Here is a 27,751-nt window from a genome sequence, read left to right on the forward strand (position 1 = left end):
CATATAACAGCACAGTTTGAGCAAGACGGCTGATCCCGGGACTAGCCTATCTGACCATGTTTTAGGTCTGGTTCTAAGCAACCTTTGAGCTGAGCACAGATACCCCAACCCCATTGCCACAGAGTTGATTCGGCTCAAAGCAACCCTATATAGACAGGATAGAACTACCCCATAGGGTTTCCAAGGCTGTAATCTTTATGGAGCAGACTGCCACATCTTTCTCCCACTTAGCAACTGGTGGGTTTGAACTGCCAACCTTTCAGTTAGCAGTCGAGCACTTAACCACTGTGACACCAGGGCACAGACAAAGGATAACAAAATTTCGTTCTGCATTCAGAGGCAGGGTGCTGCTGAGGGGAGCCCAAATTGCTATCAAGCAAACACACCTACATTTAGATTTACGAAATCTCTATTATCTGTGTTTATCTATCGCTAGTTCCATTTGGTGCAGTCCTTTATACAGTGAACAGCAAGTAAAACGAGTTTCACCCTGAACACAGTGTCCCTTTAAATGACCCTGGGGAAACCCATTACCCACTGTCGGGACAAACAAGATAACAGATAAGCAGCCCAGTCTTCCCGCTGAGCAGTAATGGAGTTAAATGTCAGATTAGGGTGTGTGATTGGATCTGTGCTATAGTTGAATCTGTGGTATGTGATTCACACTTTATCAACCTTTAAATGATTTGTAGTCAATTCTACAAGTCCTAAAGACTGAGTATCATAACCCTTACCCTACTTTGTGCAACCACAACTATTATGATCAGGAATCCTGCCTGCCGACCCCATGCCCTTGCCTTAAATATGCTGCCTCCCCTCCCCTACCTGTGGACCAGTCACCACAGCATTTTATCAGGATGCTACTACAGGGTCGCTATGAGTTGGAATCGACTTGACAGCACTGGGTTTGGTTTTTTTTTTTGTATTCATCAGAAACCACAAAAAAGTGGATCTCAAAAAACGGAAACAAGACTAAAAAGTCTGATAACTGAAAAACTATTAGAACTACTATTGGTAAGGTGTCTACTTCTTTTAAAAATAACTACCTACATACCAACAACCAAACAAAACCAGCTGCTGTCGAGCTGGCGCCGTCTCATGGCGACCCCATGTGTGTCAGGGTAGAGCTGTGTTCTGTATGATTTTCGATGGCTGATTTTTTGGAGGTATTATCACCAGGGCTTTCTCTGAGGCACCTCTGGGTGGACTCAAACCTCTAACTGAAAGGTTAGCATTAACCTTTTACACCACCCAGGGACTCATACTAACAACAGCCAATTAGAAAAGATTATGGGAAAAGACTATAAGTTCCCTTTTATAAGAACAATAGCAGCCCTGGTGGCACAGTGGTTAAGCACTTGGCTGCTAACCAAAAGGTCAGCAGTTCCAACCCACCAGCCACTTCACGGGAGAAAGATGTGGCAATTTGCTTCCACAAAAATACAGCCTTGGAAACCCTATGAGGCAGCTCTACTCTGTCCTATAGGGCTGCTATGAGTTGGAACCGGCAATGGGTTTGGTCTGGTATGGGTTTTTATAAGAACAATAAAAAATGGCTATCCAGAACTAAAACATAAAAAATTTGCAGAAAAGAAAAAAACTTACCAAGCACATAAAAGGAAAGCAGAATAAAGACATACTGTGTTTCTGAAGAAAAAAAAAATTTAATATTATATAGATTTCAAGTCTTTAAAAATTGATTTAAATTAATACTAATCCTATCAAATCCCAACAGGACTTCCCCTGCCCTGGAGTTGGCAGAAATAATTCTAAAGACCACCCAGAATAATAAATATGTAAAAAATAAAGAAATGTTTTTAAAAACAGAAGTATTGAGGGAGAGGAGAGCCCACTCTACCAAATATAAAAATATATAATAAAGTTCAATGATGAAGTCAGTAATGACCCATTAATAGGCAGGCAGCTCAATGCAACAAAATAAAAAATCCAGAAACAGATTCAAGAATAAATAATAGAGTAATATACGGTAAGGGTAGCATTTCAAATCAGTGGAGAAAGGTGGATTAGGTAACAAATGGTATTCAAGCAACTGGGTGAGCATTTGTTAAAATAATAATAATAAATTGGACCCCTACTCCAAAACAAGGAGTCCTGGTAGCACATCAGTTAAGTGCTACGCTGCTAACCAAAAGGTTGGTGTCTTGAGCTTACACAGTGGCACCATGGGAGAAGGCCTGGCGATCTGTTCCCATAAAGAATACAAATTATACTGAGTTTGAAGGCTCAGAACCATAGTGTTGTGGGACACCTAGGTTAATTTGCATAACATAGTTCATAAAGATAACGTTCTACATCCTAGTTTGGTTAGTAGCATCTGGAGTCTTAAAAGCTTGCAAGCAGCCCTGTAAGATGGTCTCTTCCCATCTGGAGCAAAGGAGAATGAAGGAAACCAAAGACTCAAGGAAGAAATTAGTCCATAGGACTAATAGCACACACAAACCACAGCTTCTTCTAGCCTGAGACCAGAAGCACTAGATGGTGCCCGGCTATCACCACTGACCATTCTGACCAGGAATGCAATAGAAGACCTCAGTTAGAATGGGAGAAAAATGTAGAGAAAACTCAAATTCATAAAAAAGACCAGACTTACTGAACTGATAAAGACTAGTGGAATTCCTGAGGATAAATCAAAATTGCACAAGCTTCAGGCCCCACAAAACTTGGATCCATGCCTGCTCCCATAGTTTCTACTGTAGCACAGTGGTCAGAAATTTTGTACACAATCTATCTTGCTGCTGCATGAACACATTTTGGAGGGTTTGCACTCTAAGTAGTCATTTAATAACTATAAAATTATAATATATACATTTATGTTTATAGTTAAGAGCACAACCTTTGAAATTAGACATGCCCCTCTGAGCCTCAGTTCCTGATCTGTAAAATCAGGATTATAATACTTTACACACCTGATCTCATCAAGCTGGGCAGACTTGATGAAAGCAGGTATAAAAAAATGCATAACATGGTAAAAAAAATTAATAGTAAGAAAATCTAAAACAATAATATGTTAACAGTTCCATGTGGTAAGATAAGGAAAGACTTTTTTCTTTCCTTCTTTTGTTTATTTGCATTTTCTAATTTACCAATAATGAGTGCATTAAAAAAGGAAAAAGAAAAGTTATTTGGGGATGATCCTAATTAATATTAACGAGCTCTGAAATTAGTACTGGGTTAGCTCTGAAATTAGTGATAGCTGGCTCTTAAAAAAGTAAACTACATTTGTCAAAACTCATAGGACTGTACAACACAAAGAGCAAACCCTAGGGTAAACTCTGGACTTCAGTTAACGCATCAGTATTGGTTCATCAGTCATAACAAATGTACCACACTAATGCAAGATATAGAGATACTAAGGGAAATGTGGGGGAGGTGAGTATAAATGGGAACTCTGGGCTTTATGCACAATTTTTCTGTAAGCCTAAAATTGTTCTAAAAAAATAAAGGCTATTTAAAATAAAATAAACTACAGGTAGTCCCTGGGTTATGAAAGTCAGGCTTGTGTACAATCCATAGTAATGAACCAGCTCCCGTAAAGCCTATTATATTAAAAATCGGAGGTACATACAATTGTTCGTAATAACAGACGCTAATTATCAACACACATCAAAATATTATTATTACTGTATTATTATGTTAAAGATGTTTTAGTGTATCTGGGAATGGAACTCGTTCCTAATCTGGGGACTGCCTGTACCCTTAACTAGTAACTTTAATACAATTTGGGAGCTGACCTGTCATGCCATGGATTTTCCTGAAGGAGCTGCAGAAAAAGTCAGACTAGATGCAAGGACCTTTTCCTGTTGCCCCCTCTCCCCCCACCTAGTTATGGATTCTGTTTTTTGTCCATCGTCAGTGTTGACTCAAACGGAGATGTGAGACAGAAGATGTTCAGTCTAACCAGTGCCTGACCATCTCAGTAACAGGACTGAACGTGGACCGCATGCCCCCTGGAAACTCAGAACTGGACTGCCTATAGCATCCCACACTTGCTGGTAATTGTCCTTGTTCAAGGGCACCTCATTTGCAACTCTTCGTCCCTGAGTTTTCCCGAATCTGGCAGGCCTGATATTTCATTGAAGGGTGTTTCATTACAAGAGTAATTTTGCCGTATCAACCAGAATTGAGAGGGAAAAGGTGGTTTTGGAGCCAGGGAGCCTGGGTTAAAGTTCTATTTCTGTCCATTAATACTCATTTGACCCTGGGCAAATCATTTAACTTCACTGACGTTATCCGATCAGCTGTAAAACTTAAGTAGTAATATCTACATCAAAACAACCATGTGTGTACATGCTCTTTGTGAACTTCGAATGTAAAAATTACAATAATGACTACCTTTAACCACACGCAACAAAGGCCAAAGGATACAACTAATTCTTTCCCTCCTGCAAATCAGCCTTGGCTGATGGAATCTGTAAACGGTCAGCACCCTGCTTTGCATTCCACTCAGGGACAGGAACTGGCAAAACCAAAACTGCTAAACCAAACCTGTTGCTCTCAAGTCGATTCCGACTCATAGCGACACTATAGGACAGAGTAGAGCTGCCCCATAGGTTTTCCAAGGAACGGCTGGTGGAGTCGAACCGCCGACTTTTTGGTTAGCAGCCCAGCTCTTAACCATTGTAGCACCAGGGCTCCAGAGACTGACAAGGACCCCCAAAAATACAGGGCCAACAGAAAGTATCCAACAATGGCAAGGAGGCCAGACAGGGTGGTCACTCTGTCAGTTTGGACTCTTGATGACAAGGGATAAAACTAACACTTGTCAGTTTAGGAACGAATATGAAAACAAGCAGAAGGTCATTATCATTTTATCCACAGCAGACAGAGCTCCTAAAGGTCACGGAAGCCAACCAGAGTCTTAGGAGCAGCAGGAGTGCTGCCATGGTGAATGCCCCTGCTGCTGCTACCACCACAGATGCCATAAATAAATTCTAGCCATCTTTGCCTTTTGCATTGCTCACCAAGATTCAAAGTTCCAGGTAGAAGCATCCAGTTAGCTAACCTAGGAGGTGTGTCTACACCTAGCCAGAGCGAATGTCTCCCTCCCACCAAGACTACACATGAAAGGGGAGTTCAAGAAATGCAATGGACAGTAGAAACAAAAAGGCAAACATCCACTGTGACCTGGCTGCCACACACTGGTTCAAGGGTAAATATTGGCAACATAGAACTAAGACTCCTCCACAGACTACAAAAGGAGGCAAGCTGGCTACAGTAAGGAAATTCAGGAATTTGACAACCCCAGAGAGGGATGACATCAATCCAATAACCACCCTGGGAAAATATCACAGCAGGCACCACGGTTGCTGGACTAGAGATAGGATCCATGGTTGGCCACGTCTGTCTCCCTTTTCTGACTCAATGTCCAACTTATTAACATAATGTTTACCTTTTAAACCTGGCACAGAGATTTCTATGAGGACACATTTGTACAGAACACAAAAGCACACACAACAAAATGTGCAAAAAAAATGCATTTTCTCAGATGTCCTCTGTGTTATTTAAATGTTGTTTATTACTGCAGTTTGGATATACGTCTGGTCTCAGGGTTTCTACTTGCATTGTTGTTGTTAGGTGCCATCAACTGGGTTCCGACTCTTGTTGTTAGGTGCCGTCGAGTCAGTTCCCACTCATAACAACTCTACGTACAACAGAACAAAACACTTTCCACTTCTGCGCCATCCTCACAATTGTTGTTATGCTTAAGGCCATTGTTGCAGCCACTGTGTCAATCTGTCTCATTGAGGGTCTTCCTCTTTTTTGCTGATCCTCTATTTTACCAACCATGATATTCTTCTCCAGGGACTGATCCCTCCTGATAACATGTCCAAAGTATGTGAGATGTAGTCTCGACATCCTTGCTTCTAAGGAACATTCTGGTTGTACTTCCTCCAAGACAGATTTGTTCATTCTTTTCTCAGTCAAAAGTATATTCAATATTTTTTGCCAACACCACAATTCAAAGGCATCAATTCTTCTTCAGTCTCCCTTATTCATTGTCCAGCTTTCATATGCATATGAGGCAATTGAAAACACCATGGCTTGGGACAGGTCCACCTTAGTCTTTGAGATGACATCTTCACTTTTCAACACTTTAAAGAGGTCCTTTGCAGCAGATTTGTCCAATGCAATGCGCAGTGGGTTGTTTGATTTCTTGACTGCTGCTTCCATGGCTGTTGATTGTGGATCCAAGTAAAATGAAATCCTTGACAACTTCAATCTTTTCTTCGTTTATCATGATGTTACTTATTGGTCCAGTTGTGAGGATTTTTGTTTTCTTTATGTTGAGGTGTAGTGACTCCATATACAGCAGAACAAAAATGCTACCCAGTCCTGTGCCATCCTCACAATCATTGCTATGTTTGAGCCCACTGTTGCAGCCACTGTGTCAGGCCACCTCATTGAGGGTCTTCCTCTTTTTTGCTGACCCTTTACCAAGCATAATGTCCTTCTCAAGGGAATGGTCCTTCCTGATAACATGTCCAACGTAAGTGAGATGAAGTCGCACCATCCTCGCTTCTAAGGAGCATTCTGGCTGTACTTCTTCCAAGACAGATTCGTTCATTCTTCTGGCAGTCCATGGTATATCCAACATTCTTGGCCAACACCGTGATTCAAATGCGTCAATTCTTCTTTTGTCTTCCTTAGTCATTGTCCAGTTTTCGCATGCATATGAAGCAACTGAAAATACCACGGCTTAGGTCAGGCACGCTTAGTCCTCAGAGTGGCATCTTTGCTTTGTAATACTTTAAAGAGGTCTTTTGCAGCAGATTTGTCTGATGAAACACATCGTTTGATTTCTTGATTGCTGCTTCCTTGGGCATTGAATGCAACTAAGACGAAATCCTTGACAACTTTTCTTTTGCATTAGGGACTGCAAAACTGTGCACAGTATGACAGTATTTATGATTTTTGCTCTACCAGAGAACCTACCAGTGAGCTTTTTTCTGAGCATTCTAAGCAACCCAGTGACAAATTCCTCAGCAAAACATTCAAGTATCAATCTCTAAATGATCATTTAAACACACACACTTCCTCTATCAAGCAGAAAAATTTAGGAAATAAATGCATTATCTATGTCTCATCCTTTGTCCCCATTATAAGTTTTGCTTTAGAAAGAGTGTGTATTTGCTCTGATATGCCTTATTAAATATTATGCATGTGTACTGCAATAATACTCTAAATGTGGTGAAAATTGCTGAAAAATCAAATTAACTGAAGCTGAAATTTTCTTAATACAGCAGTTAATTAGCACAAATTATAAAGCGGGTTGTATTATTGTATGTTGTATGCCTCGCATCATTACCACACTAATTTGAGTAATTCCTGAAATGTCTTCAACCATTTCTCACGTGTCAGAGAATATTTGGCTTCTAAAGACATGCAGTTCCAGAGATCTACTGAATCTCCCATTATCTACTCTACCCAGAGGTTTTTACTCCTTAGAAAGAAAAAGACCTCATAAAGAGAGTGCTGCTGTTACTGTATCTATTACAACTATAGATTATGAAGAAAAACATATCTATATTGCAATTTTTCAATTGCCGACACTTCCAGGCCAAGTTCTTGCATAAGCTAAAGAATAGAGACATGACTGAAACTGATACCATGTGACCCTGAGAGGAAAAATCAGAGTTCTGATAAAACAAAAACACATACTGGACTACAGGACAATCAGTTCCTTATGATTATACGATGCTTTACAGCTTACAATTTTCACAGTTTAGAAAGTGCTTTTATGAGGAAGCTCACAACCTTCCTCACAACAACCCTATGAAGTAGGTATTGACATCCCCATTTTATAGGTGAGCAGTTGATGCTCAGAGAGAAAACAACTCACTACATCAGTGTTTGGTCCCTGGAACGATCTATGGGCTCTTCTTGAAGCCCTCCAAGCCCTAGGTCTTCCTATGGACTAACTTGCTTCAATGTATCATTTGGGAAATGAGGTAGAGTTTGTTGTTAAGATGTTTGAGGTTAGGCATGAGAAGTCACAACCATGTGGTGGTCACTGGGAATGACAGCAGCATCCATCAACATGGGACACTGATTTTATTAAAAATCTCCTCCGTCTATTGTAAAACAAAATGTCAGCCAAAAGGCCACACACTGAGGGAGAAGGAATGAGGTCTGAGTGTGATGGCAAATGCCCCACACCACAGGGTGTGGGCCATCTCATAAACGTTTTCATATATGTAGAATTCCTTTGTCTAACAGCAAATGTTTATCAAGTGGCTAAACACTTTGCGTTGTGTGACTGTGCCAAGATCCTTGCCCTTAAGGAAAATATCTAGAAGAGAAATTAGTTCACAATACCACCTTTTCTTTTGTATTGGCTCCTTCCCTTCACTCCACAAATTTTCCCATCCTTAAGCAAAAAAGAAAACAAAAGTTCTCTTGGCCTGTTACGGTTATTGCCCTTTCTCTCTTCCTCTAGCCTCAGCTAGGCATTTGGAAAGTTCTTTCTATACATGCTGTTGCCACATCATTGTCTCCCAATCACTCCTGGAAGCCCTGCAGTCTGACTTCCACCCCTACTACTCCACCAAAACCGTTCTCGCCAAGTTCATTTGGGCCACCAAGACGCAAACCTGATGAACGCTATTCAGCGCTTACCTAACTGGGCCAAGGGCTGATTCCAGTTAGGCCGTGTAACGGTGTTGCCTCATCCTATCAAGTGACCAAAAGTCTTCCACTGAAAAGCCACAGTTTGGCCATGAGTATTAAGTTAAATGTTCATCAGAATAGTTGGTAAGAGGTTCCTGATAAAGAACGGTGGTTTTAAAACTTGTCTTTAAATTCTTTGACACTTCTCCCATCAACAAGTGGGGTCTATGGCCCACCCCCCTTGAATCTGGGCCAACCCTTATGACTGGCCTGTCAACAGAGTACAGCAGAAGTGATGCCATGTGACTTCCAAGCCAAAGTCATAAAAGACTATATTACAGCTTTCCACTTGGTTCTCTTGGGATGTTCACTCTTAGAACTCAGATGCCATCATGTCAGAAAGCTCACGCAGCCTATGGAGTGTCTTACAGGAAGAAGCCTATTTAGAGAGGAAACGAGGCCCCTGCACCCTCATCCCTAGCTAACAACAACTTGCATTGGCTTGCCAGCTATGTGAGTGGCCATCTTGGAAGTAGATGCTCCAGCACCCCCCGTCAAACAACTCCAGCTGATGCCACATGAAATGAGAGTCTTCTGTGCCAAGCTCTGCCCAAACTGCCTATTTGTGAACTCAGTAAATGATTGTTATTGCTTTGAGCCACTAAGTTTTGGGGAGGTTTGCTTCACAGTGATAAATAACTTATACCAAAAACCAGTTGCCATCGAGTATAGAGACCCTATAGGGCAGAAGAGAACTACCCCACAGGGTTTCCAAGGCTGTAATGCCTCAGAGAGATGAACTGACACAATGGCTAGAACAATGGGCTCAAAACAGAGCAACAATTGTGAGGATGTCGCAGAACCAGGTAGTGTTTTGTTCTGTTGTACATAGGGTAGCTATGAGTTGGAACCAACTCAACAGCACCTAACAACAATGACAGTCTTTACAGAAGCAGACTTCCCCATCTTTCTCCAGCAGAGTGGCTGGTGGACTGGAACCACCAACCTTTCAATTAGCAACCGAGTGCTTAACCACTGTAGTACCAAAAATAAAAAAACCCACTGCCATCGAGTTGATTCCGACTCATAGCAACCCTATAGGACAGGATAGAACTACCCCATAGAGTTTCCAAGGAGCACCTGGCAGATTCGAACTGCTGACCTCTTGGTTAGTGGCCATAGTGCTTCACCACTATGCCACCAGGGTTTCCACTGTGCTACCAGGGCTCCTCAATAACTGATATACAGGACTATATAAGACTCTGGCTTCTACTTTAAAATTTCTAAGTGAAAAATAGTGAAATTTTTCTATCTTTTAAGTCCATTATATAAAGCATGATATTTTAGAGACAACTGAAAAACTGTAGGTTTACCTTTACCAGAATCTGAATAAAACTGCATTTTGAAGAAAAGATCACAAGCACATATTTTCTAATATATTTCTTAATATTGATTGAGCAATAATTTGGGAATCAGTTTCTAAAGTAACAGAAAATATAATTGTACATCTTTTCCTTCCAGAAGGCAACATTATAACATTTATAGCCAAGTAAAGCTGTTTTAAAATCTTTATTATCCAGATTAATTATATTGTTATAAATTCATCAATTTTTTCTAATCTAATTCAGGTCCCAAAACAAAGATTTCTCTACTATGGGTCTTAACTCTCTATTTCAGCAAAGGAAACATGATGAAAGCTACTGTATGTATGATATATATAAAAAAAAAAAAATGATATATAGAACCATTAAATAGTAAACGAGTTAATATTTCTCCTAACTCAGAATTTAGCTCCAGTTTACCAAAACTAAAAAACGGAAATCATATCTAAAACAGCTTTTTCGTCTACCAGCAAAGCCCATTTGTCAAAAACTACATGAGATATTCAAATACGCTTGATCATAATAGAGCTCTTTAAAAATACATGGCTAGAAATCACATTTGCAGTTTGCAAATGGAACAATAAAGATACTGAGTTAATAATTAATAGGTGGTTTAAATCCAGTGGGGAAGGAGGACAACGTGTCCCCATGCACACTACCCACTCTTTTTATCCTTCAAGCCCTAGTTCTTCCTCCTGGTTGTTTTGTTCAATGGATAATTTGGGAAATGAGGTAGAGGTTTTTGGGTGAGAAGAATTCACTATTGTTTGAAGATCACTCAGGATGGCAGCAGCATCCACCTATGTGGGAGACAGATTTTATTAAAAAGGTCCTTGGTTTATTGTGAAATAAAATGGCAGGCAAAAGGCCATACTCTGATGGGAATGGAAAGAGGGTTGAGTGTAGTGGCAAATGCTCCATACCACAGGCAATGGGTCTGCAGTGTCCCCCCACCCCCACCCCGCCCCAAGCCCACTGGAAGTCCGTGCGCAGAGTTTCACCAAACATGCAAAGGATCCGTCATCTGAATGCTGCTGAGGGAGGGACTCCAAATCTCACTGCTTCAGACAACCCAGCCAGCCTCAGTTAGCAGGGGTATTTGTACCAAAAGGCAAAAAGTTACAAGCCACTAACCAACCCAAATAGGGCCTGTCTTAGTCGTCTAGTGCTGCTGTAACAGAAATATCACTAGTGGATGGCTTTAACAAAGAGAAATTTATTCTCTCACAGTCCAGTAGGCTAAAAGTCCCAATTCAGGGCACCGGCTCCAGGCGAGGGCTTTCTCTCTCTGTCAGCTCTGGAGGAAGTTCCTTATGATGTATCAGTCTTCCCTTGGTCTAGGAGCATCCCAGCACGGGAACCTCACAGGTCCAAAAGACACGTTCTGCTCCCCACACCGCTTTCTTGATGGTATGAGGTCGTCATGACTCTCTTTTATATCTCAGAAGAGATTGGCTCAAGACACTATCTAATCTTGTAGATCTCATCAATATAACTGCCACTAATCCATCTCATTACATCATAGTGGAGGATTTACAACACAGGGAAATCACATCAGATGGTAAAATGGTAGACAATCATACAGTACTGGTCATCACGACCTGGCCAAGTTGACAGATACTTTTGGAGGACACAACAGGGCCCAATTAAAAAATATATAGATATATAAGGTAGGTAGGTAGGTAGATAGATATAACCCACTAATTCACTTTCACCACAGGATAAAATTTAAGAAGCAAAGGCACTGGGACTGTAATGGCAAACTACAAATCCACGGGGGTCAGTGGCCTAGCCCATCGAGAATCATGTAGCATGGCAGCCCTGATGATGGTCCAGGCCTGACCATCATGCACAGATGGCCCAGGAGGACACCAACAGCTGACCCAAACAATGACCTCCCACTACTGCTTCCTAGCCACGTGGCCTTGAACTAGTGACTTATCCTCTTTAAACCCCAGTTCCTTCTGCTGTAAACTGGAGATTAATAACACACACACACACACACACACACACACCCCGCCCAGTACTTTGTAAAGAGCCAACATTCTAGTGTGGTTCCTTGACTAGCGACATCAGCACCATCTGAAAACTATTGAGAAATGCAGTCTCAGGCCCTACTGAATCAGAAACCGGGTGGAAGTTTTAAGAGGGGAAGTTATCTGTGTTATAATGAGCCTTCTAGGTAATTCTGATTTACATTAACGTTTGGGAACCACTGAGCTACTGTTTGTAAAACATTTGGCACAGTGTCTGGTACATATTAATAGTTCAGTAAATGATAGGTATCATTGTTACAAGGAAACCCTGGTGGCGTAGTGGATAAGTGCTATGGCTGCTAACCAAAAGGTCAGCAGTTCAGACCCACCAGGTGCTCCCTGGAAACTCTATGGGGCAGTTCTACTCTGTCCTATCAGGTAGCTATGAGTCGGAATTGACTTGATGGCAATGGGTTTGGTTTTTTTATGGTTATTGTTACAAAGAGCGGAACTCAGCTTACCTCTGCCTTTCTCTGCAATGCAGATAACACAGTGTTCTATGTGATAATGACAATGTCAACGGTGATAAATTATGGTGGGAATTAAAGTGGCAATTTTTTAAAATATAGAGTGGTCAGAAGGGGAAGAACAGGGACCAAAAGTTGTCCTAATTCATGGTTGGGAATTCATATGACTAAGTCAGAAGAGCATTGCCTCTCTGGCCATTCAGGGCATAAAGGTGTGAAATGAGCTTTACTTTAAATGTTCTATATAAAACAGAACTTTATTTTAGTATTCGTTGTAATGGACGGTTCCATCATTCATCTAGAAATCATCAACCATGTAAGGGTGTTTTTTATTTGTTTTTTTGTTTTCTTTTGGAGCCCTGGTCAAAAGTCCAGCTGCAGAGACTTCCCATGGTGGTAGGGATCTAGCAAAGAGTGCCTGGGTCACGAAAAGGATCTGCAAACCCATTGCCACCGAGTCAACTCTGACTCACAACAACCCTATAGAGAGAGCAGAGTTTCCCCATAAGGTTTCCAAGGCTGTAATCTTTAAGGGAGCAGGCCGCCACATCCTTCTCCCTCAGAGTAACTGGTGGGTTCAAGTCACCCACCTTCTGGTTAGCAGCCAAGCACTTAACCACTCCGCCACCAGGGCTCCTTGAAAAGGATTCACTTCCCCCAAATCAGCCTGAGCTTCCATGGGCCAGAGAAGACAGCAGCTGCCTGACATAAGGGCTATCAGAGAGACAAGGCCACAAGCACAAGCCTTGAGAAATCAAATGAGTCTGATGTTCCTGAACGGCTTGACCTGCCACCCAACAGCATCCATTAGACTATGGTCTCCTAGTGGTCAGCACAAGACTTTCCAGGACTGAGGATGGTCTCTCCAACTCTGATCCAGCCTTATGATTACGTGTTGGTCATCTGCCTGTTTGCCCTCAGATCCATTCCCTGACTTTCCCTGCAAACTACTTTTTCCAGGTTCATTTGCCAACTGGCTCCTAGCTAGTTCAGTCAATGGGAATAACAGGTGGAAGGCTGGAGGGTGGGAGGAAGAAGTCAGAATATTCCTGCTTCTTCTTCTCTCTGTTTTGGATGGTATCTTCTGCAGTGGCTGTGTCTTCTCCATGGTTCCACCTCCCACAAGATAGGCCTTCCCTCCCTCCATGGTGCCAGCTTCTGGGGTCTTCCCTGTACTGTATATCCAGCTCCTGGCAGATAGCTCAGGCTCTTGGCCTATAGTAACACCACCATCTTTGTTCCCCCAGCCTTAGGAGTGGTAGTAGTTTCTTGCTGTTGCTAATCTCTGGGTGGCCTCATCATCCCCTATTCAGCTTTTCAGATCTTCCAAGGAACTTTGTTACTAAGTTCCTGTATTAACGTGCTTCTATTTGACTGTATTGGTCATGGCTAATGCAGCCTCCTAATGAAAATTCGATCTTGGTCATGCCTTCCCTGATGCCTACCCAGCTGATTCACATCCCCATCCATGATGTTCCCTGGGCCTAACTATTCCTATGGTGAACCCCTGTTCACATCTAGGTCTTCAGTTCTTAATTGTTTGTGACCAACCAGTTTTGATACTAGTCCATGGAACTGGGCCCTGGCTCCAGCCCAAGCCCTAATCACCCAAACTTGATTCCCATCTAACTCCAGCCCTACTGGTATCTACCACCTGCCCCTCCTTGAACCCAGAAACTAAGTTAACACACCCACTGAGCTTCTCAATCAATATCTTACATTTTACATTTTTTCTAGGGGCAACATAAGCCATTAGGTGACTATCTCAGTAATTCAGGCACAAGTAAATTTGTGACTTGAAATAACTATCTGGCCCCAAATTCACCTGATATTTTCACAACTTTCTGCTTCCTTTTGGCTAGAAAGATACAGCAGATGTACAAACTAGAGTCAGAACACAGTGTTCCAGAAGGTGATTATGCTTTTGGCAAGTACCCACGTAAGTGCAATAAGTCCAGTATTAATGGCTATCCTTGCTTGATACTCCTTCTTTTCTAGAGAGATGGGCCCCATTTCAAGTCTTGCATCCCAAGAGAAACCATGGAATTATCCTAAACGACCAGCCTCAGAAAGCTCAGCTTCTCTAATTAATTTTTCCAAAACTTAAAAAACCAGAACAGAGACAACTGCATGTAGTGAAGAGTGTGGTCTTGCTGACTTGGGATTAGAGCCAGAACTGGCAAAGGCAATGACTTTCCTAAGCAGGCAGGCACTGTATTTATACATGTTGCTTACTGCGCTACAGCTTTTAGAAATATGCAGTTAGTTCCCCTGGGATCTTCTAGAATGGAAAAGGGCATGGGTTCCCTTAAATGTTAAGTAAACTGCTAGAAGTGATCAACTACCTTAATATGGGCTTCTAAGCTCTTCTTTAGTTGCTTAGCTAGTCTCAGTGCCCTTAAGGGAAAACAGGCTGCTGTCTTAAGAAAAGCACATTAAAAAAAAGAAAGAAAAAACAAAAGAAACAGGCACAGGTTTGCAGATTATTTTCTACAATGATCCACTGCACAAAGGTACAGGGTCCCTCAAGAGTTTGTGCCGGATGCTTATGTAGCAAAGATGGAACAGAAAGTTGGCGGCATCTATAGAAACAGCCAAGGCCACTCCCACTCAACAAGCCCCCAAGACCAGACACTGAGGTGCCACAGACCCACACCAGTCCCCCATCTAATGCTTACTCTTCCTCTGCTTGCTTTGTATTTTGTTGCCAAGAGAGTCTAGTATTTAAGTTCCCTTTACATTGGTCATGATGATGGAAAGTCCCAAGAATATCTGTATATATAAATAATGTAAAATTAAGTGCATCTTAAAAGTGTTGTTGTTAGGTGCTGTTGAGTCAATTCCACCTCACAGTGGCCCCATGTGACAGAGTGGAACTGCTCCATAAGGTTTTGTAGCTGAGCGCTTAACCATTGCACCACAAGAGCTCCTCATGTACATTGTTATCTTCTTAAAACCATGGATTTCATCTCGAGTTTCTAATAGAATTGCAAGTAGTTTGAATCATAATATCTTAATTAAAAAAAATAAGAATTGGAGCTTTTATTATTTCTACCCACTCAGGTTTCTGGATGATTTTATCCCCAAAAACTCATATGAAGGAATAAAAACTCAACTAGCAAATTTCAGCATGTTGGTATTTCACGTGGATTTATTAAGAATAAGGCTCTTGTCCTGATTATTGTCTTTATTCTGCTACTAGTTAGTCATGTGACCATGAGTGGATTTCATAATCTCTCTCCTGGCCCCAATCTCTTCCTCGTTGCACTAAAAAATATCAAAGATCCCTACAAGTTCTTAAATGCTCTGATTAAAACGACTGTACAGTTGACTCCCAAAAAATTACCTAAGAAATGAAGATTCTACTTCAAGGTAAAATTGAGGCACGGTAAAATTAAAACCGGGCTTTTAGATGTCTAAACTTATTCTGCAGACTCCTTTAAAGCTGGGGCAGAGACTGTCAACATGAGAGAAACAACAACGTCAAGACAAAGGAACGTGTGTGATTTAGAACCGCCTCCAAAAGTTACTAATGTTTCACATGATGTAATGCATATTTTTTTTTTTTTAATTTGGAGTCAAAAGCTTTTTCTTTCAGTACAGAAGATTCTGCAGTATTTCTAAATGCTCTAGCCCGACAGCATTTGCGAAAGAAAAAAATCAAACTTTACACTACATAAGCTTTCATCTTGTCACAAAGCCATTAGAGCTAATGAAAAGTGATGGCACTGTTAAGCTTTATTTATAGTTTCTTCTTAATAAAATGAAAAATGAATGGGAAAACACTCTGAATATAAATTTTTGAAGACTTTAAAGATCCGAGAAGAGGAGCAAAAAAGAAATCTATATAGCTATAAGCCTACGAATAGTCTTTGGGGTTTTTTACTTAATGGCAAGAAAGCACTGCTGATTGCTACTGTTGATTCCTGCCTTTCTCCATGGCATCATCAATAATTACACACACTGCAGTCCAAGGTCACTGTCATCAGGAATTTGGAGACCTAACAACGTAAACCACTATTCGTCTGTCAGTTTATCGTACTATGGTGGTTTGCATGCTGCTCCGATGCTAGAAGCTATGCCACTGGAATTTCACATACCAACAGGGTCACCAATGGTGGACAGATTTCAGCAGAGCTGAGGGGAAGAGCTGCCTCCTCAAAGTAGAGTTGACCTTACTGACATGGACGGAGTAGAGTTTTTAGGTCCTTCATTTGCTGGTGTGGCATGACTCAAAATGAGAAGAAACAGCTGCAAACATCCACTGGTAATCTGACTGTGAAATGTACAAAGTATGAACCCATGAAAATTCAAAGTTGTCAGAAATGAAATGGAACGCTTGAAGATGGATATCCTAGGCACTAGTGAGCTAAAATGGACTGGTACTGGCCATTTTGAATCGCACAATTATATGGTCTACTATGCTGGGGATGACAAATTGAAGAGAAAATGTGTCACATTCATTATCAAAGAGAACATTTCAAGATCGTTCCTGGAAGACAACACTGTCAGTAGCAGGATAATATTCATATGCCCAAGAAGACCAGTTAATATGACTATTATTCAAAATTACACACCAACAACTAAAGCCAACAATAAAGAAATTGAAAATTTTTGCAAACTTCTGCAGTTTGAAATTGATCACACATGCAATCAAGATGTATTAATAATTCCTGCTGATTGGAATGTGACAGCTGGAAACAAAGGAGAAGGATTGGTAGTTGGAAAATAAGGCCTTGATGACAGAACGACATAGATCTCATGATAGAATTTTGCAAGACTAACAACCTATTCGTTGGCAATTTTTTCAACAACATAAACGGTGACTATACACGTGGACCTCACCAGATGGAACACACAGAAATCAAATCAACTACATCTGTAGAAAGACACAATGGAGACACTCAAAATCATCAGTAAGAACAAGGCTAGGGGCTAACCTCGAAACAGACATCAATTGTTCTTATGCAAGTTCAAGTTCAAGCTGCAGAAAATTAAAACAAGTCCATAACAGCCGAGGTACAACCTTGAGTATATTCCACCTAAATTCAGAGACGATCTCAAGAACAGATGTGACTCATTGAACACTAATGACCCAAGACCAGAAGAGTTGTGGGACAACATCAAGGACATCATACATGAATAAAGCAAGAGGTCATTGAAAAGACAGGAAAGACCAAAACGGGTGTCAGAAGAGACTCTGAAACTTGCTTTTGAATGTAGAGTAGCTAAAGCAAAGAGAAGAAATGATGAAGTAAAAGAGCTAAACAGATTTCAAAGGGCAGCTCGAGAAGAAAAAGTAGTATATTATAATAAAATGTGCAAAGACCTGGAGTTAGAAAACCAAAAAGGAAGAACACACTCAGCATTTCTCAAACTGAACAAACTGAAGAAAAAATTCAAGCCTTGAGTTGCAATCTTGAAGGATTCCATGCGCAAAATACCGAACACAGGAAACATCAAAATTAGGACAGAAGAAGTACACAGAGTCACTGTACCAAAGAGAATTAGTTGACCTTCAGACATTTCAGGAAGTAGTATATGATCAAGAATTGATGGCATTGAAGGAAGAAGTCCAAGCTGCACTGGGGCATAAAACAAGGCTCCAGGAATTGACAGAGTACCAACTGAGATGTTTCAACAAATGGATGCGATGTTGGACATGCTCACCCATTTATGCCAAGAAATCTGGAAGACAGCTACCTGGCTAACAGCCTGAAAAAGATCCATATTTGTGCCCATTCCAAGGAAAGGTGATTCAACAGAATGCAGAAATTATCAAACAAGATCATTAATATCACACACAAGTAAAATCTTGCTGAAGATCATTCAAAAATGGTTGCAGCAGTACATCAACAGAAACTTGCCAGAAATTCAAGCCGGATTCAGAAGAGGAAGTGGAATAAGGGATAGCATTGGTAATGTCAGATACATAATGGCTGAAAGCAGAGAATATCAGAAAGATGTTCACCTGTGTTTTATTGACTATGCAAAGGCATCGGACTGTGGGGATCATAACAAATTATGGATAACATTGTAAAGAATGGGAACTCCAGAACACTTAATTGTGCTCATGTGGAACCTGTACATAGACCAAGAGATGAGTCTTTCAGACGGAACGAGGGGATACTCCATGGTTTCAAATCAGGAAAGGTGTGGGTCAGGGCTTTCCTTTCACCATACTTATTCAATCTGCTTGCTGAGCAAATAATCCAAGAAGCTAGACTATATAAAGAAGAACGCAGCAATGGGATTGGAGGAAGACTAATTAACAACTTGCAGTATGCTGATAACAAACAATCTTGCTTGCTGAAAGTGAAGAGGACTTGAACTACTTATGGATGAAGATCAAAGACTCCTACCTTCAATATGGATTATACGTTAACATAAAGCAAAATCCTCACAACTGGACCAATAACCAACATCACAATAAACAGAGAAAATATTGAAGTTGTCAAGGATTTCGTTGTACTTGGATCCACAGTCAACATCCATGGAAGCAGCAGTTAAGAAATCAAATGACAAGCTTGCATTGGGCAAATCTGCTGCAAAGAATCTCTTTAAAGTGTTAGAAAAGATGTCGTCTTGAGGGTTAAGGTGCATCTGACCCAAACCATGGTATTTTCAATGGCCTCATATGCATGCAAACTCCGGACAATGAATAAAGAAGACCAAAGAAGAATTAATGACTTTGAATTATGGTGTTGGCAAAGAATATTGGATATACCATGGACTGCCAGAAAAGCAAACAAATCTGCCTTGGAAGAAGTACAGCCAAAATGCTCCTTAGAAGCAAAGATGGCAAGTCTCCCCATCCTTGATTCTATGGAGAATTCTGACTTTGAACATGTTATCAGGAGGGACTAGTCCCTGAAGAAGGACATCATGCTTGGTAAAGTAGACGGTCGGCCAAAGAGAGGAAGACCCTTGGCACAGGACTGGGCACTGTTTTGTTCTGTTGTACATAGGGTTGCTATGAGTCACAACCAATTCAATGGTACCTAACAATAACAATGAGCACCACCCAATTATGTGTTATGAGTACATAGCACAGAGCATTCTCTCATCAATGTCCACAACAATCCTTCCATACAAACATCATCACATTGTATAGGAAAGGGTCACAGGCTAAACAACCCGCACCTACTCCCAGCCCCTTTCTCACTTTCCTATCACTGCTTTCATACTCCAAGCCCTCCAGCCAAATTATTCCCCTGGGATTTTCCATCTCAGACTCTGGCTTACACCACCCACCCTGCATGAATGCCTACCCTCACTCATCCCTCCCCCAGATTCACGTGTTCTCACCACACTTCCTCCTCAAGACCCAAGTAAAATATATGCTTCCCCAACAAGAGGTGCACCCCCCTGCCTCAGAACCCTCTAAGCACTTTATCTCTGCTTCACACATGGCGCCCGGCACCTCATGCTCTGAACTGTAGCCAGCATGGGTCACAGATGTTTCCTATGTTACCTGGAGGAACTCAGGTCAGCCATGGTCCTCTGCTCAGAACCCTCTGATGGCTGCCATCCCACTCTCGGTAAAGCCCAGTCCTGTACAAGGGCCTCCAAGAACCTGCTCAATTGACCGGGCCCCATTACTGCTCTAACTTAATCTCTTACTGTCCCCCTCATTTCACTCTTGCTGTCTCCTCACTATTCCTGAAAACGGCCAGGCACTTTCCCACCTGAAGGGCTTTGAACTGGCTGTCTCCACTGCCTGGAGGCTCTTCCCCCAAGTGTCCACAAGGCTCACACCCTCACTTTCTTCACATCTTTGCTCGAATGTCACCACCTCAGTGACAGCTTACCTGAACCCCTATTCAGAACTGCAAAGCAAGCATACACACACACACATCTACCCACTTTTCCTCTTCATTTTTCTCCTCAGCCCTTATCATCATTGATATACCATACTTCGTATTCATAATCTTCTACCGTCTGTCTCCCCACACTGGATTGTAAGCTCCATAAGGATAGAATTTTTGTTCTATTCACTGTATTTCCAGTGCCTAGAACAGTTATCTGGCATAGAAAAGATATTGGAAAAATGTTTTCATGAATTAATGAAAGACAACCTGTTTTGGTCTTCGCTACCCAACTGCACAGTTTGACAGAACTGAGCACCCTTAACACCTGGCATTTAAAAAGAGAGAGAGAGAAATAAAGAAAGAGTAACAGAATTGATAAGAGGCCTGTTTGTTGGTGTCATGGTCAAAGAAGCAAGTGTCTCACATCGTGTTAATGGATCTGGACAAGGGCAGAGCTGCCAGGGTCTCTGCCATCCATCCATGTCAGGAGGGAAAGCATTGGCTTTCAGGATCTTACCTCAAGACAGTAAGTGTAGTCCAGCCCTGAAACAGCCCCTGTCTAAGGACAGGGCCTGGACTGGATCCAGTTCTCCTGCCTCCTTCTCCTCCTCCACCCCCCGCCCCAGCCCCTTTCCTGGTCCACCTTGTTCATGGTTGATACATATGTAGGGGCTTACTTCTCAGTGGTCATTTTATTCCTAAGACCCTCAGAAAATCAGAGGATTGGTTACTGTTAACTGCATAATCTTGCATAAAAAACACAGTTTAACCAGTATAAGGAATCCTCTTATGGCCAAGTTTCACTGATGGGTACAAGGTTATCTGATTCATTTACTCAAACCAACAATCTAAACCAAGTCACACACAATATCAACCCTAGAGTTACTCCATAGGACTGGTTTTAGTTCTTCTCAAAGTCAGTGAAGCCTACCAATGTTCTCTAGGAAACTGCCCACATACTTGATACTTGCTTTTCCTCCCTCAACTGTGAACAACTTTCAAAAGCCTCGTCGATCTTTCCTAATAGCTATTAGCTCCTTGTGGGTGGGATATATGTCTGATTTGCTTTTCCAGCCACCAGTAAACCTCGCAGGCTACAATGCACATGCTGGTTTTGTTGTTGTTGTGAATGAATGAATGAAAGAATAAGAATGCTCTGAACCAACCATGTTTAATGAATAGCATGGGAGAAAGATGTGGCAGTCTGCTTCTGTAACGATTACAGCCTTGGAAACCTTATGGGCAACTCTACTCTGTCCTATAGGGTTGATAAGAGTCAGAATCAACTCGACAGCAACAGGCTGGTTTTTGTTTAATGAACAGCATTAGGCAACACGGTTGATCATTCTCTCTCTCTTCTCTCTCCTCCTCTATCCCTACCCCTACTCCCGAATGAAAAACAAGACACTAATGAATGTGCTCAGAGCCCTGGTGGCATGGTGGTAAAGAGCTCAGCTCTAACCAAAAGGTCTGTAGTTCAAATCCACCAGCTGCTCCTTGGAAACCCTATGGGGCAGTTCTACTTTGTCCTACTCTGTCCCGGTTTGGATTCCCAACCAATGCACCTCCAACACAGATGCTGAACAGATTTCAGCAACGCTTCCAGACTAAGACAGACTAGAAAGAAAGGCCTGGAGATCTACTTCTGAAAATCAGCCAATGGAAACTCTATAGATCACAACAGTCTCTTCTGTAACTGACTATGGGGATGGCACAGCACCAGACATTATTTAGTTCCGTTGTACATGGGGTCGTCATGAGCTGGGGGCTAACTGGATGGCAGCTGAGAACAACATCTAAACGAATGTGCTAGCAGAAAAGAGAGAAGAAAAGCAGTAGCACATTTGAACCCTCGGGGAGCCCCTGTTACATTGGGGGTTAGATGGAAGGGAAATTCTGTTTCACTTCCAAAGTTGCACTAATATAGCCTAAAACCTGTAGAAGGCAGGAAGAATCTCTTTCTAGCTTCCAACCACGAGAGAAGAACAGGGATCACTTTAACGGGGTTTTTAGTAGGTAGCGGTAATAAATGTCTGCAGGGCGGCCTCGCAGGTTGTCTGAAGGTCAGAGTACTTCCGAAGGGTAAGTCCCAGCACTAGGCATTGTGTGGTATGCACTCACTTCCCTCCACTGCTTATCTGATGAGAACAAACACCACTGACAGTTTTCAAGCTAAAAATATTTCATAAAAGGGAAATTCATAACCTGAAGGATGTGTGAAGGGAGGGGGAGGCGGGAGGCCTTGGAGAAGCTCGTAACACCAAGGGGTTCATACAATATGAGGTTTCTGCTTTCTGATCTACTGACCAAAATAATCCAAGTCACGTGAATCCAGAACGTAGCTTAAGAGGAAAGCAGCAGGCTGTTAAACAAGGTTTGAAACAAACAACAGTGTTAAGGAAGATACTGTTTCCAAAGCCAAGAAATTCTTGGCTGGCTGAGGATCAGGTAGTTCTGTGTCCAAAAGCACTTTGTAACTAAGCATCACAAATTCCTACTTTTAAATCCCAATTAATAACTCTGGGAACTAAGATCCAATAAACAGTTGCCAATCTATTTACTAATTGTTTCCTTTAAAGCTGCCCAATTCAAGGTAATGGCATGCACACGCGATAGGTCAGCAGCAGGAAGAGCCACGTCTCCTTAGAATGCTGCATATAAGTAGCACAGGATCAGAGCTGGGAAAGTTTGTATTTAAAGAGTCATTGATCAAAGCAGGAGTTGGGGAGAAGATCACTGTGAAGTAGACCAAAAAAAATCAAACCCATTGCTGTCGAGTCCATTCCGACTCATAGCGACACTATAGGACAGAGTAGAACTTCCTCATAGAGTTTCCAAGGAGTGCCTGATGGATTTGAACTGTCGACTTTTCAGTTAGCAGCCATAGCACTTAACCACTATGCCACCAGGGTTTCCCTGTGGAGTAGGAACCTCTATAATTTATCATCCAAACCTGTACACTTCTAAGAGTAAAAGGAGTCTCACAATTGCCCTGGGACAACAGACACAAACTGAGACTCTCCTCAGGGGTCAGATAAAAATAAAAATCAATGATGTGAGGACTAGGCAAATATTATATGTGTAACTAACATGCTTTTTTTAAAAACCCACCCAAGACAATGGTTTCAGGGGACATCTAGGTCAACTGGCATAACAAAGTTTATTAAGAAACTGTTCTGCATCCCACTTTGGTGAGTGACATTTGAGGTCTTAAAAGTTAGTGAATGGCCATCTAAGACACATCAATTAGTCCCAACCCACCTGGAGCAAAGGAGAATGAAGAACAGCAAAGACACAAGGGAAATATTAGCCCAAGAAACAAAAAGAGCCACGTAAACCAGAGACTCCATCAGCCTGAGACCAGAAGAACCAGACGGTACCCAGCTAACACCGATGACTGCCCTGACAGGGAACACAACAGAGTCCCTGACGGAGCAGAAAAGAAGTGGGGTGCAGAACTCACATTCTAGTAGAAAGACCAGGCTTAATGGTCTGACTGAGACTGGAGAAACCCCAGAAGACATGGCCTCCAGACTCTCTGTTAACTCAGAACTAAATCCATTCCCAAAGCCAACTCTTCAGACAAAGATCAGACCGGACTATAAGACATACTTGTGAAGAGTGTGTTTCTTAGTTCAAGTAGATATATGAGACTAAATGGGCAGCTCCTGTCCGGAGGCGAGATGAGAAGGCAGAAAGGGACAGAAGCTGGTTGAATGGACACAGGAAATCTGAGGTGGAAAGGAGGAATGTGCTGTCACATTATAGGGAGAGCAACTAGGGTCACATAACAATATGTGTATAATTTTTTGTATGAGAAACTAACTTGAGCTATAGACTTTCACTTAAAGCACAATAAAAAAAAAAATCCACTCCAAAAAAACCTTAAAACTGTATTCCATATAAACAACAAAAATCCACTGCAGTTCCATACTGAGAAAAGAGAAAGAGCTAAGCAGAAACAGGAACAAAGACAGGTACAGTACTGAGGACAGAGAAAGTGAGGGAAAACTGGGAGGAAAGCTGTTTAGTTTGGTTCTGAGGTCAAGCTCAACGGTCACATTACCCTGTTTAATTTTTTGTTTATAATGGCTTATGTAATATTTCCTACATGCAAAGGAACGTATGTCATACACACGCCTACATTACGAAGCACTCTATTAAATCAACCACCCGTGAGCCCACCACCAATCTAAGAATCAGAGCAGTACTGATACCACTGCACCAGCTGGGCACCCACCAAGGTGAGGTATTTAAACCTCTATTAATTTTTAAACTGATCCATTGATTAACAGCTATTCCAGATTCTACGGTCTTTTCTTGAAACTCACAGGAGTTCTACCATGAGTAGGGAATTCACAACAGTACACAGTGTGAAGGGGAAGATTTCTGCCATTTCTGGCTCCAAGTGAAATAAAGCCAATGGGCTCCAACTTCTCAGCTACAGTGTCTGCTACCCTCTGGTTCACCCAAGTTAGGAAAGTCAGATCCAGAAGGTGCCATGAGCTATTAAGATAAAGGTATTAAGCTCTGTATGAGCTAAAGACCCTCAGCACCACACTAAAAGAGAGAGGATACAACACACAGGGCAGAAGGCGAGAAAGACTCCCTCCTCCCCACCTCTCCATCCTTTCTCCATTTTCACTCACTATTCTATTGCTCCCTGTGATTCATTAAACCAAGGAGAGCACAGAAAGAATGTAGCTATCAGCATTCAATTAGAACATTGAAGAGGTAGGTCAGGTCCCTAACCCTAGCAAGGTCTGACACTCTCATCCTTTTCCTGGTGTTCCAAAAAAGGTATAAATCCTGATTCCATTACTTATCATTTATGGGGACTTGGGTAAGCTATTTAACTGCTCTGAGCCTGCTTCATCATCTGGGCATGGTCATACTCATCCCACAGGAGAGGATCAAGTCAGATAACGGGTACAGGTATACCTTGTGAGCTGGTTGTCACTGCATGAATGTTTGTGCCCGTGTTTTTGCTTTTAATATTAGTATTCATTAGGAGATATTGAGGGCCAAACCCAAAACCAAACCCGTTGCCATTGAGCGGATTCCAACTCATAGCGACCCCACAGGACAGAGCAGAACAGCCCCGTAGGGTTTCCAAGGAGCACCTGGTGAATTCGAACTGCTGACCTTTTGGTTAGCAGCCTGCACTCTTAACCACTATGCCAACAGGCACAATCAGAAAATAGAGCCAGGGCTGGATTTCAGGATATGTTGCTGTATGATCTGATTTAAACTACCAAAAGATAGGTACATCTTTTCAGAACGGAAGTTAGCTCTTCTTTACATCTTACAAAAAGGACTTAAACTTATGCTCAGTGGTCCTTCAGTGCATCTTTATAATTCTTTCTATTCATCTTTATATTATAATTCTTTCTTATTTGACAAATATCTTAAATGTATGTGCAGTGAAACCTGTGAGAGCTGGAAATCAACAGACTGCTTTGTTTTTCCAGGTCTTGCAAGTTTTCCACCTTTGACAGGGTGCAGTTATCACTTTCTTACTGTTCTCTACTAACGATAGGTTTCCACCTTACATATGTTCTAGCTTTCACGGGTTTTACTGTATTATGCCAGTCACTGTCTAGGCACCAGGAATACAGTTATAAGCAAGACAAGCAAGTTCCTGCCCTCAGTGCGCTTACATTCTAGTGAACGGTAAGGGAAGAAAATAAACAAGCAGACAAATTAACAGACAATTTTAAATTACCCTAAATGCAAGGAAGAAAATAAACAGGGTGCTACACTACGGTGAAGCAGTCTTGGTGGTGCAATGGTTAAGTGCTCAGCTGCTAACTGAAAGGTCAGTGGTTCAAAACCATCAGCAGCTCCGTGAGAGAAAGATGTGACAATCTGCATCTATAAAAATTACAGCCTTGGAAACCTATAGGGGCAGCTCTACTCTGTCCTATAGGGATGCTATGAGTTGGGATCGACCGGACAGCAAACAGCAACATGCTACGATTAGAGGCATTGGTCATTCAATGATAGAATTCTCACCTTCCATGCAGGAAATGCAAATTTGATTCCCAGTCGATGCACCTCAATCTGTCAGTGGAGGTTTGCATGTTGCTATGGTGCACACAACAACAAATACGACCATGATGCTGAGCAGGTTTCAGCAGAGCTTCCACATGAAAACAGACGAGGAAGAGAGGCCTGGTGACCTACTTTCAAAAATTAACCAATAGAAACCCTCTGGAATGCAACAGTCCGATCCACAACCAGTCCATCATGGGGACGGCACAGGACCAGGCAGCATTTCCTTCCATTGTTCGTGGGGTCACCATGAGTCACGGGCCTGCAGGTGAGGTGTGGGGGACTGTTTTTGATAAGCTGGTCAAGGAAGGCCTCTCTGAGGAGATAAGATTTGAACCAAGAGAAAAAAGTGGTTCAGGCAGAGGGAATAGCAAGTGCTCCTGGGACTGGAAAGCCCTTGAGGGTGAGTTTAAGAAACAAAAAGGCTAGGATGGCTGAACAGCTTTACAACTGTGATTCTCACCGTGGCTGCACACTGCCTTGTGCACTCCTGAGGCTTAAGTCTGACCTCTAGAGACTCTGATGTAATTGTCTGGGATGCAGCCTGGGCCTAGGGAGTTGTCCAGGCTCTGCAGGCATTTCTAATACACAGCCAGGCTTCAGGACCACCACACATAAGAGCGTGTAAGTGGGCTCAGGACAGAGTTCTAGGGCACTCCACTGCCTATGTCTTCCTTTCTGAAAGCCCATTTCGGAATATTTGCTCCAGTCAGCAAAACAGACCAAAAATGGAGTGCAGGTTAGTTTAGACAGTGGGCCCACGGTAGGTGCAAGTGACTAATTACTTTTTTTTTTAATATTTTATTGTGTTTTAGGTGAAAGTTTACACAGCAAATTAGCTACCCTTTTAACAATTTTTATACAAATTGTTCCGTGACGTTGGTTACAATTTCTACAATGTGTCAGCATGCTCATTATTTCCATTCTCTTTGTTCTGTTTCCATTGACCTAGCTTCCCTTCCCCTCCTTGCCTTCCCATCTTTGCTTTGGGGTAAATGTTGACCTTTTGGTATCATAAAGTTAATTGTTTAAGGAAGCACATTACTTATGGGTGATATGGCTTATTTTATAAGCCAAGCTATTATCTGACTTAAAGTGACCTGAAGAACTAGCTTCAATTCCAAGTTTAAAGTGTATCTTAGGATGATGGTCTCAGAGTTCCTCTAGTCTCTATTGGTCCAATACATCTGGCCTTTGTTAAGAATTTGAGTCTTATTCTACAGTTTTCTATTGTGTCCCTGGTCAGTGGTAGCTGGGCACCATCTAGTTCTCCTGGTCTCAGGTTAGAGGAGGCTGTGGTTCACGTGAGCTATTAGTGCCATGGACTAGTTTCTTCTTTGAGCCTTTGATTTCCTTCATACTCTCTTGCTCCA

General features: G+C 41.9%; 1 protein-coding gene across 12 annotated transcripts in view; it reads right to left on the minus strand.

The window, feature by feature from the left end:
• Nucleotides 1–27,751, minus strand: part of CSGALNACT1 (chondroitin sulfate N-acetylgalactosaminyltransferase 1) — a 390,272-nt gene that overhangs the window by 296,491 nt on the left and 66,030 nt on the right. Inside the window, exon 4 of one of the 12 annotated variants that reach the window (XM_064272746.1) lies at nucleotides 1,606–1,647. The exons of the other annotated variants lie outside the window; for them this stretch is intronic. The gene's annotated coding sequence lies outside the window, so the exon portion shown is untranslated. The remainder of the gene's footprint in view (nucleotides 1–1,605; nucleotides 1,648–27,751) is intronic. 12 annotated transcript variants of the gene reach the window in all.

The sequence above is a fragment of the Loxodonta africana genome, chromosome 19, assembly GCF_030014295.1.
Source record: "Loxodonta africana isolate mLoxAfr1 chromosome 19, mLoxAfr1.hap2, whole genome shotgun sequence".
Lineage (NCBI taxonomy): Eukaryota > Metazoa > Chordata > Mammalia > Proboscidea > Elephantidae > Loxodonta > Loxodonta africana.